General features: G+C 37.7%; 1 protein-coding gene across 2 annotated transcripts in view; it reads right to left on the bottom strand.

The window, feature by feature from the left end:
- LOC124412413 (ly6/PLAUR domain-containing protein 6B-like) overlaps positions 1-14,160 on the bottom strand; it is a 29,699-nt gene extending 15,539 nt beyond the window's left edge. Inside the window, exon 1 of one of the 2 annotated variants that reach the window (XM_046892271.1) lies at positions 13,327-14,160. The gene's annotated coding sequence lies outside the window, so the exon portion shown is untranslated. The remainder of the gene's footprint in view (positions 1-13,326) is intronic. The other variant, XM_046892270.1, reaches the window with a different exon arrangement.
- Positions 14,161-14,673: the final 513 nt, after the last annotated feature.

Genomic DNA, 14,673 nt, shown 5'->3' with positions numbered 1-14,673 from the left:
ATTTCGAATCACGCTTATTTGCAGAAAAAACATCACAGTTGGCACACTCAATCTATGTGTAATTTTGGTAATGCGATAAACGTGTATCTACGTGGTAACGTCGTGTTGAATTCATCACATCGATGTCGTTTGGCAAGTGATAAAATTTATTAAGATAGACCAGAAGCCGTGCTTTGCTTTTTAGAAAATTCGTTACCATGTAGTAAAACAAAAATCATTAACTAGCGGAATATGTTGCAGGTATTAACCGATGATTCAAAAAACCGTAAGGAATATCGGAGGTTCGTAAATAACTCACGTTTCAATCCGATCAATTAACGTGTCGCATAATTATTCCAAACGGTAATCTGAAGAGATTTTATTTCGCGGCTGCATGGTTACACTCTTGCAGTATAAATTTAATACATCATTTATTAATTTCATTATCATTTACAGAGTAATTTAAAGTTCTGAAATACGTTTCTTCGCCGTTGAAACTGCAACGTAACATTCCTTTCACGTTCTGCTGCACTCGTAAGACGTAACTGCACATTTGCAAATTAATTGGATATATTTCCTTTCGCCGATAAGCAAGGCAAAATTTCTGCACACCGTTTAGGATCAGGGAAAGAGAGGTGAATTGGATTATACATAAACGAAACATCGCGGTTCATGCAGTTTCGTATTACCTATGGCATGCATGATGAGTCATAATGTCGAACATTCAGGTCGTTATCAGTACAAGAATTGAAACGTGAATATGAGATTCTCGTGGAGTTTAAAGCGATGGGAAATATACTGAGATGAAAATAACTGACTGATTCAATTATAGTAGGTATCGCTGAGGTAGATTATATATACTCCCCTCGAGAGACCCAATCAGAGAATTTCTGACACGCTGTGGATATGTGGAATAATATCGCACCTAACAATCTTCGTTCAAAGTTCAGGGGCGTTAAAATTTTATGGCATGTAAGATAGCAGCTGCAGTTTATCACGGATTTAGTGTAAAAACCGTGTGCATGTATCATACAAGACTCTTAATGGGAAAACGTTTTACGAACGTCTTTATAGTATCAGGGTATGTCGCATGTGTTTTATTGCAGTGGATGCAGAGGTTTTTAGCCAGATTTTAACACCAAAGTGTGGAAGATGCAGGCTTCGAGTTTGTGGCTATATATACCGCAGAATCTCCGGCTGGTCACGACCCTCGGCCATGCACCTGTGATGCAGTTTGAATTTCGGGTACTTCCGGATCCGCTAATGTGTTTCACCGCAATATTTCACGTCGCCTTATTTATTAGCGCGGTAAAAGCCAGCCTGGGTCCCGCGGGAAATTGACGTGACGTAAGTACATTCCAGGGTGAATATACCGAGATGAGGGCGGAGAGTGAGAAACTAACAGCCGAGAATATGACTCTGTTCTATAAACAGGTAGCCTTTACAGGCTGCGGAAGAATCTATAAAATACTGTAGTTCTTGTTAAAATAGAAAAAAACGTCACTTCGATAAAAAAAAGTTCGTCTCTTCTTCAACCTTGAGGCGCATAATTTTTCAATCTGCTATATATACAATTTATTAGAAGTTTATTTCTACTAGACTTGTGGCCTAGAAATCGATTGAAAATTTTACCAACTTCTAACTCGAAAAATTGGTAATTCCAGTAAGAATTATTTTATGTATCTGCAATGAAATTCGCTTTCTAACAGTTTCTTTTTGGTTATATGCATTGTTCTAAATTTTATTAAACTTGTTTTTATGCAGGGATTCGAAGCAGTATTAAATTTTGAGCACTGAGACATCATTTAAATAAAAAGAGTATTACTCACGGCACGAAACTGATTGTAAGGAGTGAAACTGTTACCGATATTCGCGTTTTGCAAAAATAATAAGTTTTGCGGTATTTTTAATATTCCCAGGTTTTGCCTGGTGAAAAATCAAAATTAAATCGTGCAATCGACGAAACCAGAATTGATCCGTAAAATTAGAAACATATCTGTAACATCAGCTGCGTATATAATTTCAAACGGTTATAGTTTTTAACGCGGGTTAATTCGCCAGGCGTACAGCTCGTGAATAAATTCATTTGAATGAAGAGTTTACGAGCGTACTAGCTCATCCGATTTGAATCGAATGTGCTAATTAGAGAGCAAGATTTATATCAACTCGGGTTGACAGTGCACGTAAATTCTGTGTGCATACATGATTTATGAAACGGTCCCGAGTAACTTCGTTCGGAAATCTCATTTTTATTTACGAAATGAAGTCAATTGATACTTTCTAACCCAATTTTATTAACACTATTTCAATTATCTGCAGGACATTCTCGTTTACGATCGCGGATGGTATATGTACAACGTGTCAAGTTTCCCAAATACATCTAGATTTGAATTAATCTTTTTCTTGCCCGTCTCTGTGATAACAATCATTTATCAAACCGTGCACGGTAGAAACGGGAGATTGTAATTCATTTTTTTTTTTTTGTTTTATCACTTTGCTTCGCTTTTTATTCTTCTTCTTCTTTTTCTTCTTTATGTTGTTCTTCTTCTTTTTGTATCGAAGAGTTCTGACGTGGGTCTACCGCAGGCTCGAAAAAAGTAGTACAATTTTTTTCTCTTTCTTCTTCTTCTTCTTCTTCTTCTTAGTCTTCTAAAATAAAATAAAAGAGGGAATCTTTTCCGACGTCTCTAACCAGTGGACATATCCTCGTACATATAATATCTTCGTAAAAAGTATATACAAATGCATCTGTGTCATTATACGTGTTACACGCACCCTGGGGAACATTCAAACCACATGACCAGCCACCTCCAATGAGTTTCCCTGTCTGTGGAACTATGCGAGCGCCTTGTTCAAGCAACCAGAGTTACACCGCATCGTATCCTGCCATAGTCATCCCAAAGGTCGAATATCATTTGTTTTGATGACTGCGGCGCAACCTGAACGTAAGAGCTGTAACTCTGGTTGCTTGAATCAGGCGCATGCATCGTTCCGTAGATAAAGAAACTCACCGTATATCAAACCGGTAGAATATATAATTAGTTGGAAAAACAGACAAAACAACGTATAACCTGTCAACAAACCCTTTGAAATTGAAATGGCGCAAAGTTAAGTGAACCAAGCCTTGTGCTTGGAGGTTTGGTGAGCAATTTTCATCCCTTTATACAACTTACACTTCATCATAGGTATATACATATACATATATATATAGATATATAACGTGTATGAGTTCACTGTGCGTTCCTTTTCCTCAATTCGCCAAACCTCTCTCACGTATATACGTATGTGGCTAGAAACATACCTTCTCTCCTCGACAGCGGCGGTATATCATTGCCGCACAGCGGGCAGATGAAATAATAAATTTCATCTCAAGAGTCCTTTCCGCGACTCTCGACTCTCGTCGACGATGCGGCGAGCGTTGGGTTACCTATGTATGTACCTTGGGTAGCCCCACGTCTAGGTACGTCGAAAAGTCTTGACTGTCAGGAAAATTTTTGTCCCTCGAGGACAACTAGCGGCTTGGCCTATAGACTTTTGCTGCATTCTACACCGTCTTATAACTGCATCGATTTGAAAACGTTGCTAATATTAAATTTTCCATCCGAATTGCAGTGTGACCAATTCTTGTAACCACCTATCCAAAAGTTCGAGTACAGCTGCAGAGATCTGCAAACGTCTACTGCATTTTATCCTCCTCTTCTGTTATCTACTGCATCGCGTTTTCATGTAGGAATAATCTGTACGAGATAGACGATGCACACACTTCAACGCGAACTTCCTATACTCGGAATATCGGATATCTGTCGCGTTGTGCTGCAGTTTCTCGGTTATTCATTTCTTCGAGGGTGTAGGTATTGTAATGTAAGTTTACATTATAAATGTATGAACGATTGATTATTTCGATTGCGAACTTTTCAAGATGTTGGTATATATGCAGTTATATCTCCACAGCGAAGAAAAATTAAGACGATGGCAAGTTTTTTTTATATTAAAAGGAAAACTATTGAGTTTAACTACCGTGATAATCTGAGAGAACATGAATAACGAATCAATTTTCCTAACAGTTTTGGCAGGATATTTATTTTGCTCTGATATCGAGTGTATAAGAAACATTATTTTTTGTTATTATTATTTCTCTAAGTGAAAATCTTGTCTAGTTAACGCCTAGAAGAGTTATATATAAACAGTCTATATTCCTTTCTTGTAATTATACGAATAATATACGTATGCAAATGCTGTTCTAATGAAATATGTTGTTGGGATTTGACTGAATGCCTTGAGCATTTAGCGCGATGTGAAACGCGCTTTGACTCGCTGATTCTCCGCGCGTTTCGCTATCAGAGTTCATCGTTAATTTCGCAAAGTGTTTGCCTCTAGCTGCGCACTCTGGGAAGGTAAATTACCGAAATCCCTTGATGCGAAGGTCCGGGTTGGAGTCAAGGGACGAAGTCGGGGCCGAAAATGGAGGCGGCTCTGTGGAAGCTGAAACCGACTCGGTCGTTCCCCGAACAACCAATCAGTCGAGCCAGCCATGAAAGATCCAATCGCAGGACGCAAATCGTCTTATGGGATCTCGTCCGAGTATCGTTAGCGTTTCGATTCATCTATTCGTTTGTATTTATTTATTTATTTATTTTTTTTTTTGTTGGGGGTCTTTTTTTTATTCGGTGTAATTTCGGTTCCATTTCATGCCTTAAAATCAGTTTCAAAATAACAGTTCATTTTCTGCGTATGCAGTTCGGCATGGAGAAAAATTTAGAATTTTTTCAACTTTAGCAACTCGTTGGATTGAATATAGACGTTGCGAATTCTCGACTCTATAATCGACTCCCACATTGAATCAAACAGGTTTGGGATAATTTTCTTATCAAGTGATCTTAGGAGAGGCTTACTTTAGACCATGGAACGCGGGCATCTTTTAATCAACCGACCCTCATGGACTCGCGTGAATTTTAAACCTGGATTGATATCGCGAAGAGGAATTCAAGGGGAACGAAGTTGAGAAATGTTGTTGAAACGTTAAAATGAATATTGTCTTCGTGCCTTCTATTCTGAATGAATAAATTCTCATTGTGTTTCGAGCGAATTTCTTTGGCGCGATGTTGGTACACCGGACATTCGAAAAAACCTCCTTCGAAACGTTTCTTGCTTCTGTTTCCTGTTCTAGTTTCAATCATTAAATTCCTTAACACGTATCACAACATACGTATAATCTACATTGATTTCAAAGTAATTGATAACATATTAATAAACAGTCATACCATAGGAGAGGGTGGGGCAAAGTGGGCCTCTTAAAAAAATAATAACTAAAATCAGAATAAAATGTTTAGTTTTCACATAAACAATTATGTTAAATTATTATTTAGCTTTCTCGAGAGCAAAGTAATCATGAATTCAAGTTCAGAAACTTATGAGCTTTGCAATTACTCGAGTAAATGATTTCCGAACGATTCATATTGCAATAAAAAGTTCAGGTGGTTAATTTTTTCCCTTGTTTTTTGAGAAAATTTCAGGAGGCCCACTTTGTTCCCCAATTTTTTAGACATCAAAAACTTCAAGGTACCCACTTTGCCCCACCCTCCCATACATATATTCTCCAGATGAAAACTTTTATCAGAGTAAAGAAAAACAGTCTATATAGCAGCTGTGTTGAATAACCCTGCAGTGGTATTTGAAATTTTTGAACTAGTTTCAAACCAAAAAAAGACTCGCAACCCGCAGCTCCCACCACCTCTGCTGCATGTACGCGGTTAGGGGATGGCAGATGGATAGTAAAAGGTTTTTCGGTCGATTTTAGCTTCTCGTTTTTCCATTGCACGTACTCTACACACACCTACCTACCTATACGTTTGTATTGAAGGGGTGGGAGGACAGCGTCGAAGAGAAATGAAAGATAGAAAAAACAAAACGGAGCAAAGAAAAAATAAATAATAACAACAACAATAATAATAATAATAATAATAATAATAATTTGAGACGAACGGCCGAACGAACAAACCAGCCATCCAAAGAACCAGGAACCGTGGAATCGGGCTAAGGCTTAAATAACGCCGGCAGTGGCGCGACGGTAGAAAAAAAATGAGAATATAGCTAGGCTGGCAGACACTGGATGCCCCTTTTCCACCCCCCACCCCCGCCCCTTGGATCTCTCTGTCTATGTGTAGTGTGCTTTTTTTTATCCTTTATCATCCACTACCCTGCGAGAGAAGAACGCGACTGGAAAACTTTGGCTGGGGGATAATTTTCAATCGGAACTACGTAGCACGGGGCTGAAAAAATGTTTCATCTTGCAGGGCGGTTCATGGTGCTGGGTGGCTCAGCTAATATCAGTTTAGCCTCGGGTTATTCGATTAGAGGGATGAATCTTTTGTGTTTTGTAAAATCTTGAGGAGATGAAAAACTTTGGAAAAAAGGTTGGATTATTTTTCAATCGATTGGAAAAATTTCAAGACCAAAATGATAATCGTATCTGTGGAACTTTGGCAACCCTGCATATTTTCAATTTCACTAAAAGGTGTGTATATAGAGCTTAAAATATGTATTTTCAAAAAATGGATGGCTGGATGATATAGTCACGAGACATTGAGAAAAACCGTCCCGTAAAAATTCTGAATATAATCAGATACCAGTTGCGTTCTACGAATATTCTTTTTATTTTAGCATAAGTTGATTAATTTAATTCAATGCATCGTTGTAGAAACACCTTCGACATTTTATCGGTCATTTTTCGGCGAGGATACTTGAGTAGGGAGAATTTCTCTATTTGCGAAATTTTTTTGGCATCTACTGCACAGATGCTCAGACATTTTTTATTGGGGTCGGGATACTTTAATATTATAGAGAGCATATCGGATGCATTTCTCTTCTTGGAAATATGCTTTTTACGCTTGAAGCTTTTTTTTTTTTGGATGTAACTGAGAAAATGAAAAGACTTTAAAGTTTCGGAGGTAATATGACATTTGTGTGCATCAGAAAAATTTGATATTTTACTCGAGAATGTGCATAACGATTAAACAAAAAAATCAAAATCGTCCAATTTAGTTCAAAGGAAAAGAAACTTTTTTTTCTCGTTAATCTGGCGAAGAGAAACAGTCAAATTTTTATCACTTTCGCATTACAATTTTCAACGCGAATGCATAGCGAGTTATGTTAGATTTCAAGTTTGAAACGTTAATTCAACGATTTAATTTTATAGAAAATCTTTGTTTCGCTGTACTTAACGATTGTATGAAATTTGGTAAACCGTAACAAAGCGGACTCCATATTTATACTTCACGAACTTGAAACTCTTTCAAATTCATATTGAAAATATGAAAATGAAAATAAATCGTGAAAGCACCGTTCGATGTTGAGAATTTGACAAGAAATCAAGGCTCAGCTATGTTTGTCGTCTCAACAGAGTTGAGGAAAGCTCCGATACCTTCCGGAAACGACGAGGAGAGCTTGTAACGAAGGTTAGTGCCCCGTTTCGATGGTATCAAACTATCCCAGCCCGGGGGTCGAGTGTCTCGGACATTTCCTAATTACGGTGTAACTTCATACTTTGGCCATACGAGAACACCTGTGAACTGGTCTTCCGGCTATGTTTTCCTCGCAAACAACCGCGTTCAACCGGCAAAGTAGTACGGCAGGGAGTATAATTAACGACCCTTCAAATTATACTTACGTATGATGGCTGCACTTTGAGATCGAGAGGTTTCATCGGTTCGTCAGAAATTTGAAGAAGATATTACAATCGATTTTTGGACGGTTCTAAAGGCAGTGAAAAGAAAACAGAAAAACGCTGGAAAATATTGATAATTTATTTCCCGATACGTCGAGATATGTCGAGATTTTGATAAAAAAAATTGAAAACTGCTTTTGTATCGTTAAGAGAAATTATTTCAACCATATGTTTCGTATTACTGGAACTAGTTTCAACTTTTTTTTTTTGTTTTGACGTACGATTAATCACATTATTCGTCTAAAACTGAAATATGCCTGTGAGAAAATCTTTTCTCCGACTGATCAGAGGACCGATACTCGATGTTGATCTAGAGATTTATTTGGGATCTTACGAAAACTGACCTACGCTTAGCTGGAAAATGTTAATTTATTCCTTTCCGTGGATATGTACTGTGAAAAATCGTGCTGGTTCGTCTAGTTATTAGATTTTTCATATTTTCAATGGTTCCGTGAAATTGGCCTAGTTACTTAAAATCGGCAGCTATTGTCTTATTATTATTCGAGTGTTACATACGTACTCTTTCCGGTAAATAATATGGAGTAATTACAGTCGCGGATTCAACCCTTATCGATTATATTTTAGCTATATCTGTAATGAAACAGTGTATTATCAAGTTGAACCGATGAAATTATAATTCGTCTCTTCCTCGTCGTACCTGGAATTGTTAAATCGATTGTTGTGATCAATATAACTGTCTTAATTAAATTTACGTAAGATCGAAGTATAGGTATTGCATTTCAGATTTTACAGATGAAAATTGAATATATCCAATTATTTTTCTTACTCGATATATACGCGAATAAGACTTTAATTACGCAATATCCGTTAAAAAGTGATTTTACTTTATATATACATAAAAAAAGAGATAGAAAAAAAAGAAAAAAAAAAAAAAAACACCCCACCAAATCATTTTACGTTAGGATAACAAAATATTCGATTCGCCGTTGATATCGTGTATGAATAAAAAGAAGTTAGTCGAGGCATGCGGAATGGAATAATATATTTTTCAACAAAATATTTAATGGACAGTATATTTATCTTACGCTGCACGCATTCTATATACATTATATGTATACATGTACGTATAACAGAAAAAGGAAAGGAAAATAAATCCAATAATATGTATGGTATAAAACACAAGTTTTTTGCGGGGGTGAAAGGAAATAACAGGGCTAAGGTTAACACTATACATGTATGTATGTATAAGCCTTATTCTTAACGTAGGAAGAAATGTATAAAGCCAATAAATCGAGGCAAAGTTTTTCTTGCCTTTCAAATTGTGGTATCTCCGTTATTATACGTATTTGCATATACACATATACATATAAATATATGCATAAAATACCGATACTTACACTTATGTAATATTGATAACTGACTTTTTGAATGAACGTCTTGTTTCTTAGTTTTTCGAATGTCTTCCATCTATGTATAAATATATACAATACAAATATATATATATATTGTATATATAGGAGTAGGTAATAGGATACGTGTGTGTATTCAGTCACAGTAGAAAATCTCATTTAATTAATCTGAAATTGGGTTAACTGGTAGAGGAGGGGGGAAGGGGCGAGGCACGACGCTCAGGGGATATCGGAAAAATAATAAAAGTGTATTTTTTTGGGTGACTGTACCCTCGGGCAACGGTGGCGGCAGAGATACAGCTATAGTAGTCACGCACATGGGTCCAAGGGAGGCTGCGTTGTCCAAAGGGGGAAAACGGCTGTAGAGGTGGTCCGCCGAAACCTGGGCTGCCTCGTATATTTTGTTACGGATTTACCTCGAATGGTTTTTCTTTAGTTTGGCGGGAGAGAAAGGAGAGGGTAGAGAAAAATAAAATTATTTGATTTAGGAGTTCGATAGGCGGCGATAACTCGATGCCCGGATGTCTCGTGAGAACTTTAAAGGTTCCGCCCTCGTTGACCAGCCAGGAAGAATTTATCCCGACGAAGATTCTCAGCTTTCGACTAAATATCTACTCCGACAAAATACCGAATGCAGATATCGGGTAATGGATCGCGTCGACATTAATTTCCTAATATTCTACAGCGACGAAAAATATATTTATAAAAATACATACAATCCTATATACATATACGTATAAGTATCTATGTATTGACTGCAGATATTTGATACGATTGATTTTTCAACGGTTTTCAAATGATACTTTGGTATATGATAAATGGTAAATATATATATATATATATATACCAAAAGTTATTTGAGGTCCTTTGTTGATGTTTGACCTCAAATAACTTTTGAAAAAATAGATTTATCGTAAAATGACAAGAGACCTTTTTAGTAGAACGTTCAATTTCCTACAAAAACATGTTTATGAATTCTCTGTACGACGCGTCGTTATCTAGTTATAAAAATCGCAAGGAGCAAGAACCATTTTTGCCATGTTATTCTTATGGAAAGTAGAAAATCGCGATAAGGCACTTCTAAATATCAATATTAAAATCTGAAATTTTTATGGTATTTCTTTTTCGTCATCTTGAACAATATTTTCAGTATACCATTAAAAAAAAAAAATAATCAATTTTTTTGATATAGTCTAATATATATGCATATATGTATATATAGGTATATAGGTATGTGCGTCATACCTAAAGCCTAAAGAAATTCGGTGGAAAAAATTTTTCCCTCGTGTGCGGGAACGAGACGTACATGTGCCTTATACCAAAGTCGTGTATCTGCATACTTATAAGACAAGAGAATCCCCAACGGCTGATGTGCAGATCAAAGTTCAGGAACGACGCACGGTTTGCGACCTGGTCGTAAACTTTCGGCTGAACTTTTGTTCAGCTTGTTGGAAACTGAAAAATGGGTAAAATCAAAGGGATTCGAGGGAAAAAAATTGTACCAATTCACCGGGAATATTGCGCACGGGATCGTAGATAATAGTTTTTTTTTTTTTTTTTTTTTTTAACAAATCACGAAACAAGTAGTTGTTTTTCGGTATATGATGGTTCGTTTTTAATCGTTTTCAGTTCAGTATTTTTCACACCACGATTGGCTTTATTTTCAATCGGATTTTACCGTGATATTGAACTGATAATATTTCTTTACTCAATTCTTCATTTAACCGTGATTGGATTGGTATTATTGAAAACGTTTTGACACTGTCTTTGAGGAAAAAATGAAAAAAGAAAATGAATTCGCTTCAAAACTCATCTTCAACTATCATGCCGTTGTACTCGTTATATATAGAGTATAGCGAAGTTTTCTAAAGTAACAAATATATGTTTCCATCTACATGTATAAGACTAACGAAATCGGATTTGTAATTGTTAATTGGCTGCTGGTCTGGTGCCAATAACCGTTTCCTTGTTCCTTATCTCAGGTACTTTTTCTTTTTTTTTTTCTCCTTGAATAGTTTGCCAGTGGATATGCGGGTGTAGCTACACAGAAACTTGATTCCTCATCTTTCATTGTGGGGGTGTGTTTTTCCCTTTCAGAAGAAACGCGTAACGCGGCTTTTGTTATTTCGCTAGATGTATACGAACAATGTCAATATACATATAACCACTCTGCATAGAAATTTACATATATACGATATATATAGCTACATGTATATATATGTATATAACCTATATACGTATCATTACCCCGAACTCGAGTTACAGGTATACCTATGTGTATATGTATAATGTACATGGTATGTATACACTTTAGCAGAGAAAAGTGCTCTCCACCTCTCCTCAAGATTAGTGGCTAATCTGACGAAAGGTATACGCGTTATACGTATACTAACCCCAGGTACAACGTTCTTTCGTATTTCCGGTACTTCCGCTGCAGCCTTGCGCGTCTGTCTTCTTTTCTGAATCGCAAGTACTTCAGTAATTATTCCCTAGGCTCTCTGGTCCATTTGTGTTTAAGTACTTATACGTTACACCTATAGGTACGTACAGGTGACGTGTATTAGGGAGATAATTAAATTCTGAATTAGATACGGAGTGCAGTTTCTTTTTTTTTTTATTTTTATTTTTATTTTCATACCTGCAGATTATTATAACAGAGAGTGAAACTTTTTACATTCCATTTTAATTAAACTCACTATCACGTCGTCGTCTCTACTAAATCCACTGCCTCTGTATACTGCGCGTGCAGAAATGTCAGGCTTGTATGTACGTATCGTTACATTTTCCGTTAGAAACGTATCACCCGTTTTATTAGACGTCACGGGAGGATTGTTATCGTTCCGTAGATCCTGATAACGTCATTCGTTCTCCAAAGCCAGCGGCGACGTTGCGAAAAAAAAAAAAGAAATGGTGGCGTTACACAGCTCCGAGCATTATCAAGTCAGTTTCGCAATACGAATGAAACCGTTGCGCTTACCGCGGATCGACATTGAAATTTTAATAAATATAAATACATTATCCCCCGACCCTTCAACCTCAGCAACTCACCCGCAATCGCATTTTGTTGTTTCACCGGATTTAAGCACGCGCTAGAGCAACTTCAGCCGAATAAACTTTGATTCTGAAATAATCGTATACACGATGTTACGAAAATATTTCATGATGATCAAGCTTCTTTCAATTCTGTGCGAATTAATGATGCGAAATATATACGATGAGAATGTAGCGTGAAATTTTACACCCAAGTTTTATACAAGCATCTAAGTCAAAGTGCCAAATTTTCAATAAATCTCAAACTCGCGAGGATTAATTTGAAAACAAGCGTGTAGAAATTTCAACTACTGCGCAAATTCTGTGTATACCTATATGTCGAAGCCTAGGTGCCGCCTATACGTATAATATACAGCAATAGTGAATCTATTACAGACGGGCCTCGCGTCAGATTTCGTGCGCAGGGCTGCACGTACGTGTCTATGTATAAGTTATACACGTATGTTAACATGTGTTGGTACTCGTGTGAATTTGTAAATTAGAAGGCCGCGTATACGCGTGCATAAATGTACACACACGCATATTGTTTAATGGGGCTGAAAATATGAATTTAAGGGTAATCCGCGGCATAGTGGCAGAGGTTTCTAATTTAAATGTTTGATGTTGCGGATCTCCTTTTGTTTTCAGCCCCGCAGGAACTGCGGCACGGCGAGGTGCTGTATTGGAATATAATAGATGGGGAATAAAATGAAAGCAATGCGTTTATCGCTTTCTTCCTTTCATTCTTATTCGCCGAGCTGCTATTGTTCTTACGTCACAAGCATTTCTTCGCTATTTTACTAATTCTCCATTTCATTTTCACCTGCGACGTCTTCCGTCTGTGAAAAATCGCTATGGAACCTTTTCGCAACCCCTTGATGCAAATCCTCCCCCCCCCCCCCCCCCCCCCCCCGCCATCATGCAAAATGTCGAATTATACGCTCGGTGTGAGAAAAGGTGGGCTACGATTTACGATTAAACATAATTCAACAGCCGTTCGACGTACCTGCAAATCGTCCGACAAACCATTTTTCAACCCCCTTCTTTGCGACCATTGTAAGTGAATCTTAAGGGGCTCGAACTGCAAGTTGATTTGACGCTGGTACTTTGAAATAATTACGAAGCGATTAGGATAAGGTTTCGAATGAGAAGGTGAAACGGAGTGTGAAATCGATGATTACAAATGGTTACTAAAGCACTTGGTGCTTGTATATATGTATATACTTACTTGGAATAGTCCATATGCTGTGCCAACGTGCTCATTTGTTTCTACTAAATTTGTCATAATCATTATTCCCTAATTGTCGTGTAATGTCCTATACGAGTCCAGGTTCGGATTGACGTTAATTGCGTGAAAATTTCTGAAGTAGTCATCACCGCTATTCATTATAATATATATATAAATATATATATGTGTACATCAATGATTTCTACGCGTACAAAATTCAAACAACTTTGTTACTCGATCTCCGGCTTTTTGTCGTAACGTAATGACAATAATCGGTGAAATTTGATGATTTATTATCGCAATCGTTAATTTTATAACACGTAAACATCATTGTACGATATATACAATAGTACGCGTAGGTCTGTAAATTTAATTTTCTCACGTTCTCTATCCCGCGAGAAAATAATAATTGCGATAACGATAATAGGAATAATAATCGTAATAACAATAATAATAACAAATCACTCAAATTTTCATTTTCTATGCAAATATAATTATTCCTTCGTCGTGTTTGATAGTCGGTTGTTAATTCAAAATCTTAAGGGTATTCCGGGCTGCGGTGTCGCACGTTTCCTCGAATATTGCCAGCCTTCCGTTTTCCGCGCGACCTCCTTCTTCATCCGTCTTCATCTTCTCGCCGGCACACTGATCTTCCTTCGTTTTCATTATTCACGTTCGAAACAAAAAATAAATAAATAAATAATACTAGAGCTAAGGAAAACAGAGGGAAAAAAACGCAAGCGAACGGCGGAGAAGATTTACGCGGAAAAAAAAACCTCACTTCATTTCTCGATCCCGGATCACTTTACTCGGCACGACATGTGGCTGCTGCTGCTGCTGCTGCTGCTGCTGCTGCTGCGTCTTCCACCTCGCTTATTCCCCTCTTTATCGTACGTACACTCGTAAACGCGACAGGTAATCGCGTGCACCGCGAAACGTCCGTCGTTACTCACTCGACGACGGAGATGCGATATCGTCGGGCATGGGATCGACTTTACGTTTATACTATATATACCTCTTGCAAATATTATAACAAAATACCGGGATTAACGGTTATTCGAAAGGCCAGGATATCACCTCAAGGCTTTCGCTGGCTACGCGAGGCTCACGGAGAGGCGCCTGCGGTCCAGGCAGCCCACTCGACACTGAGCCCGGGACTCGCGCGAGCCGTACCGAAAATTTGCGAAGATTCGCGATTCGATATTTGCGGCCGAGTGGCGGACCCGAACGGAATCCGCCGACTGTGACGACTGACGCGCGCTCTTCTCTCCTCCGCTGCTGCTGCTGCTTGCTGCCTGCAATGCCTACCCTCCCAAATTTTACTTGGTCCAAATCGCTGCCCC

The sequence above is a fragment of the Diprion similis genome, chromosome 11 (genome assembly GCF_021155765.1).
Source record: "Diprion similis isolate iyDipSimi1 chromosome 11, iyDipSimi1.1, whole genome shotgun sequence".
Classification (NCBI taxonomy): Eukaryota; Metazoa; Arthropoda; class Insecta; order Hymenoptera; family Diprionidae; genus Diprion; species Diprion similis.
The sequence above is the reverse complement of the archived record's forward strand: the minus strand, read 5'-3'. Positions and strand labels throughout refer to the sequence as shown.